The 6,684-nt window shown below is 41.7% G+C and overlaps 1 protein-coding gene across 3 annotated transcripts in view; it reads left to right on the plus strand.

Moving 5' to 3' along the window:
• Positions 1 to 6,684, plus strand: part of LOC115189705 (uncharacterized protein RP612) — a 579,758-nt gene that overhangs the window by 502,762 nt on the left and 70,312 nt on the right. The window lies entirely within an intron of this gene.

Consider the following 6,684-nt stretch of genomic DNA (forward strand, 5'->3'; position numbering starts at 1 on the left):
TCATCCCTTCATACCCCACTATACCATGAGAGACATGTCTTTATCATTTCATACCCCACTATACCATGAGAGACATGTCTTTATCATTTCATACCCCACTATACCATGAGAGACATGTCTTCATCCCTTCATACCCCACTATACCATGAGAGACATGTCTTCATCCCTTCATACCCCACTATACCATGAGAGACATGTCTTCATCCCTTCATACCCCACTATACCATGAGAGACATGTCTTTATCATTTCATACCCCACTATACCATGAGAGACATGTCTTCATCCCTTCATACCCCACTATACCATGAGAGACATGTCTTTATCATTTCATACCCCACTATACCATGAGAGACATGTCTTCATCCCTTCATACCCCACTATACCATGAGAGACATGTCTTCATCCCTTCATACCCCACTATACCATGAGAGACATGTCTTCATCCCTTCATACCCCACTATACCATGAGAGACATGTCTTTATCATTTCATACCCCACTATACCATGAGAGACATGTCTTCATCCCTTCATACCCCACTATACCATGAGAGACATGTCTTCATCCCGTCATACCCCACTATACCATGAGAGACATGTCTTCATCCCTCCTACCCACTATACCATGAGAGACATGTCTTCATCCCTTCATACCCCACTATACCATGAGACAGACATGTCTTTATCATTTCATACCCCACTATACCATGAGAGACATGTCTTCATCCCTTCATACCCCACTATACCATGAGAGACATGTCTTCATCCCTTCATACCCCACTATACCATGAGAGACATGTCTTCATCCCTTCATACCCCACTATACCATGAGAGACATGTCTTCATCCCTTCATACCCCACTATACCATGAGAGACATGTCTTTATCATTTCATACCCCACTATACCATGAGAGACATGTCTTCATCCCTTCATACCCCACTATACCATGAGAGACATGTCTTCATCCCGTCATACCCCACTATACCATGAGAGACGTGTCTTCATCCCTTCATACCCCACTATACCATGAGAGACATGTCTTCATCCCTTCATACCCCACTATACCATGAGAGACATGTCTTCATCCCGTCATACCCCACTATACCATGAGAGACATGTCTTCATCCCTTCATACCCCACTATACCATGAGACAGACATGTCTTTATCATTTCATACCCCACTATACCATGAGAGACATGTCTTCATCCCTTCATACCCCACTATACCATGAGAGACATGTCTTCATCCCTTCATACCCCACTATACCATGAGAGACATGTCTTCATCCCTTCATACCCCACTATACCATGAGAGACATGTCTTCATCCCTTCATACCCAACTATACCATGAGACATACATGTCTTTATCATTTCATACCCCACTATACCATGAGAGACATGTCTTCATCCCTTCATACCCAACTATACCATGAGACATACATGTCTTCATCACTGGAAAAGAGAAACAGTTGAGTTTGATATCATTTAAAATCGTACAAACAGGGTTGTCAAACGTTTTTTAAATCATTTGTTGAGATACATTTTTTTATACATTAAACATGAATTATCTAAAACGTGTAAACTCCGATTTTTTTTTCTTCATATTCACATATGTTGTAACTTAGTCACTATTTTACATCATCTTAGGTTTTGTGTTGGGCCCACCATCAGTTGAGACACAAAATGCTCTTGAATACAGGGTGGGTGTCATGTTTTGGATGATAAATGTACTGACATAGGAATAAAATTGAAATGTAAACTTTCAAATGGTACCACGAAGACGGTTGGAGGTCCACACATAAGAGAATGTTTTCTCGGTGTCCACATCACTAACGAATTATCATGGTCCACACACACCAACACAGTCGTGAAGAAGGCACAACAATATCTCTTCTCCCTCAGGAGGCTGCTAAGATTCGGCATGGGGCCCTCAGATCCTCAAACAGTTACTTAAATGTAAATGTATGGCAACTGCTTGGCGTCCGACTGCAAGACGTTACAGAGGGTAATACGTATGGCCCAGTACATCACTGGGGCCGGGCTCCCTGCCATCCAGGACTTCTATACCAGACAAGGTGTCAGAGGAAGACCCTAAAAATTGTCAAAGACTCCAGCCACCCAAGTCATAGAGTGTTCTCTCAGCTACCGTACCTCACAGCAAGTGGTACCGATGCACCAAGTCTGGCACCAACAGGACCCTGAACAGCTTCTACCCCCAAGCCATAAGACTGATAAATAGCTAGTTAAATAGTTAACCAGATAGCTACCTGGACTATCTGCATTGACCTCTTTTCACATATGCTGCTGTAACCATTTATTATCTATCCTGTTGCCTAGTCCCATTACCCCTACCTATATGTACATATCTACCTCAATTACCTTGTACCCCTGCACATTGACTTGGTACTGGTACCCTGTGTATACAGCGAAGTTATCATTACTCACTGTGTATTTATTCCTTGTGTTATAATGTTGTATTATTTTTCCTCTCTGCATTGGGCTCCATACGGGTCCTGTGTGGCTCAGTTGGTAGAGCATGGTGTTTGCAACGCCATTGTGGGTTCGATTCCCACGGGGGACCAGTATGGGGGGAAAAAATGCATGAAATGTATGCATTCACTACTGTAAGTCGCTCTGGATAAGAGCGTCTGCTAAATGACTAAAATGTAAATGCATTGTTGAGAATGGGCCTGTTAGTAAGCATTTCACTGTTTACACCTGCTGTTTACGAAGCATGTGACAAATAACATTTGATTTGACTTGGTAATGGACAAATGGATTCAAATGGATTTACCCTACTGCAGTCCCTTTGATGTGGATCAGGCATGTTCCCTCCTATGCTTCCTGAAGTCAACAACCAAGAATTTAGTTTTGCTGACATTGAGGGAGAGGTTGTTGTCCTGGCAACACAATGGCAGTTCACTTACCTCCTCCCTATAGGCTGACTCGTCGTTGTGGGTTATCAGGCCAACAACCGCGGTGTCGTCAGAACTTAATGATGGAGTTGGTGTGGTGCAAAGCCACACAGTCGGTGGGTGAACAGGAAGTACAGCAGAGGACTGATGACACACCCCTGGGGGGCCTTGTGCTGAGTCAGTGTGGAGAAGGTGTTGTTGCCAATCCTCACAGCCTGTGGTCTGCCCGTCAGGAAGTCCAGGATCCAGTTGCAGAGGGTAGTGTCCTGACCCAGGGCTCTGAGCTTGGTGCCGAGCTTGGAGGAACAATAGTGTTGAATGCTGAACTGTAGTCAATGAACAGCATTCTCACATAGGTGTTCCATCACAACAAGTTATTTGGTTATTATACAACGGTTGGGTCTAATCCTGAATGCTGATTGGTTAAAACCGCATTCCAGACGGTGTCTATTCCACAAGTTACCACCGTCTAAATCTATGACGTTAAAATGCCTATTTACTCTGTTCCATCTGATTGCGCAATCCAGTGTCTCATCAGACCAGCCAGGCAATTTATCAACTTAATCTCCACTATAAAAAGCATCTGTCACATCCTGACCAGTAGAGGGAGTATTTGTATTGTATTTTGGTCAGGACGTGGCAGAAGGGTATTTGTTTCATATGGTTGGGGTTGTGTGTGTAGTATTAAAGGGGTGTTTGGTTTATGTATTCCGGGGTTTTAGTGTATGTTCTGGTTTTGGTTTTCTAGGGTTTTCTGGTTTGTCTATTTCTTTGTTGTTTGTGTGGCTCTCGATCAGGAACAGCTGTACGTCGTTGTTCCTGATTGGGAGTCATATATTAGGATCTTGTTTTCACCTGGGGTTTTGTGGGTAGTTGTCTTTTGCACTGCTAGTTATATTTAGCCTGCGAAACTGTATTCTGTTGTTCTTTGTTTTGTTGTTTTTTTCCGTGTTCTCTTTATTTAATAAATACAAGATGAGCATTCATATTCCCGCTGCGCCTTGGTCATCTCTACACAACGACAGCCGTTACAGCATCTACACATTATCTCATTTCTTTTAGACTAGCATTTAGACTAACATTTCTTTTAGACTAGCATTTAGTTTTCAACAGCGTAGATTTGAATAAATCTCTCTGACATTTGCAAAAAAATTTCAATATTCAAATTCGATCTCCACCAGTCCCATTGTAATGAACATGTCGGGGACGAGAGACAGGCAGCGTTTCTCAGCCAGTCAAAATCATGAATCAGCTGGCATCATTTTGATGGATATATACAAAAAAATGTAAATTGATAAAAGGTCAAACAAAACGAAGTGCAGCTAGTTTGCAGACGTTCCAGCTTCAGTTTGAAGTGATTGTGTTAGCTGTGTTTTTGGCTAGCTCCTCTGAACAACAGTGTCGTGACAAGAGAGCACATTTTCTATGCCAGGCGAAATCGCGCCTCATTAGCTCATTGTTATTGATGTATCCAAATAAATGTCACTAGAAAACAGCTTAAACAAATGCAAATGCAGCCACTGTTGTTATTCTGGCTGCACTGTTTGACGTGACTGTAAATTAGCCATAGTTGGCTAGCTAGCTAGCAGGTACGGGATAAGAACATTGCCAGCCAGTATGGAATGGAACATTTAGAACGAACGACTGGGTAACGTCCATAGATACAGACATAAAGACTTAACGACTGGGTAACGTCCATAGATACAGACATAAATGCTTAACGACTGGGTAACGTCCATAGATACAGACATAAAGACTTAACGACTGGGTAACGTCCATAGATACAGACATAAAGACTTAACGACTGGGTAACGTCCATAGATACAGACATAAATGCTTAACGACTGGGTAACGTCCATAGATACAGACATAAAGACTTAGCGACTGGGTAACGTCCATAGATACAGACATAAAGACTTAGCGACTGGGTAACGTCCATAGATACAGACATAAAGACTTAGCGACTGGGTAACGTCCATAGATACAGACATAAAGACTTAACGACTGGGTAACGTCCATAGATACAGACATAAAGACTTAACGACTGGGTAACGTCCATAGATACAGACATAAAGACTTAACGACTGGGTAACGTCCATAGATACAGACATAAAGACTTAACGACTGGGTAACGTCCATAGATACAGACATAAAGACTTAACGACTGGGTAACGTCCATAGATACAGACATAAAGGCTTAACGACTGGGTAACGTCCATAGATACAGACATAAAGACTTAACGACTGGGTAACGTCCATAGATACAGACATAAAGACTTAACGACTGGGTAACGTCCATAGATACAGACATAAAGACTTAACGACTGGGTAACGTCCATAGATACAGACATAAAGATTTAACGACTGGGTAACGTCCATAGATACAGACATAAAGGCTTAACGACTGGGTAACGTCCATAGATACAGACATAAAGGCTTAACGACTGGGTAACGTCCATAGATACAGACATAAAGACTTAGCGACTGGGTAACGTCCATAGATACAGACATAAAGACTTAGCGACTGGGTAACGTCCATAGATACAGACATAAAGACTTAACGACTGGGTAACGTCCATAGATACAGACATAAAGACTTAACGACTGGGTAACATCCATAGATACAGACATAAAGACTTAACGACTGGGTAACGTCCATAGATACAGACATAAAGACTTAACGACTGGGTAACGTCCATAGATACAGACATAAAGACTTAACGACTGGGTAACATCCATAGATACAGACATAAAGACTTAACGACTGGGTAACGTCCATAGATACAGACATAAAGACTTAACGACTGGGTAACGTCCATAGATACAGACATAAAGACTTAACGACTGGGTAACGTCCATAGATACAGACATAAAGACTTAACGACTGGGTAACGTCCATAGATACAGACATAAAGACTTAACGACTGGGTAACGTCCATAGATACAGACATAAAGACTTAACGACTGGGTAACGTCCATAGATACAGACATAAAGACTTAGCGACTGGGTAACGTCCATAGATACAGACATAAAGACTTAACGACTGGGTAACGTCCATAGATACAGACATAAAGACTTAACGACTGGGTAACATCCATAGATACAGACATAAAGACTTAACGACTGGGTAACGTCCATAGATACAGACATAAAGACTTAACGACTGGGTAACATCCATAGATACAGACATAAAGACTTAACGACTGGGTAACGTCCATAGATACAGACATAAAGACTTAACGACTGGGTAACGTCCATAGATACAGACATAAAGGCTTAACGACTGGGTAACGTCCATAGATACAGACATAAAGGCTTAACGACTGGGTAACATCCATAGATACAGACATAAAGACTTAACGACTGGGTCGTGTCTCTAGCAACCCTAGATTTGTGTCGGGACTATATATTGTGGAAGGATGAAATAGTATGAATAAATTAATAAAAATAATGTTTTTAATGAAAATATGTCAATCATTATTTGAATATGTTGCTAACCCATTGTATAAAAGTGATAATGCCGTCGAAGCCGGTGTTTGGAGGATATATTGGCGCGGTTTGCCGGCCCTCGACGAACAACACCCGTGTCAATATATCCTCTAAACACCAGCTTCTCGGGCATTATCACTTAAATGCCAACTGCTTGAGAGTGCTTATTCATTATGAGTATAATGTGTGTCTGTCATATCCTTTATATTGATGTTCTAGACCGAGCAGAATACATGGGTTGAAATCTGGATGGAAATCTGGATTGAGTGGATTCATTGA

This window comes from Salmo trutta, unplaced genomic scaffold (genome assembly GCF_901001165.1).
Source record: "Salmo trutta unplaced genomic scaffold, fSalTru1.1, whole genome shotgun sequence".
Taxonomy (NCBI): domain Eukaryota; kingdom Metazoa; phylum Chordata; class Actinopteri; order Salmoniformes; family Salmonidae; genus Salmo; species Salmo trutta.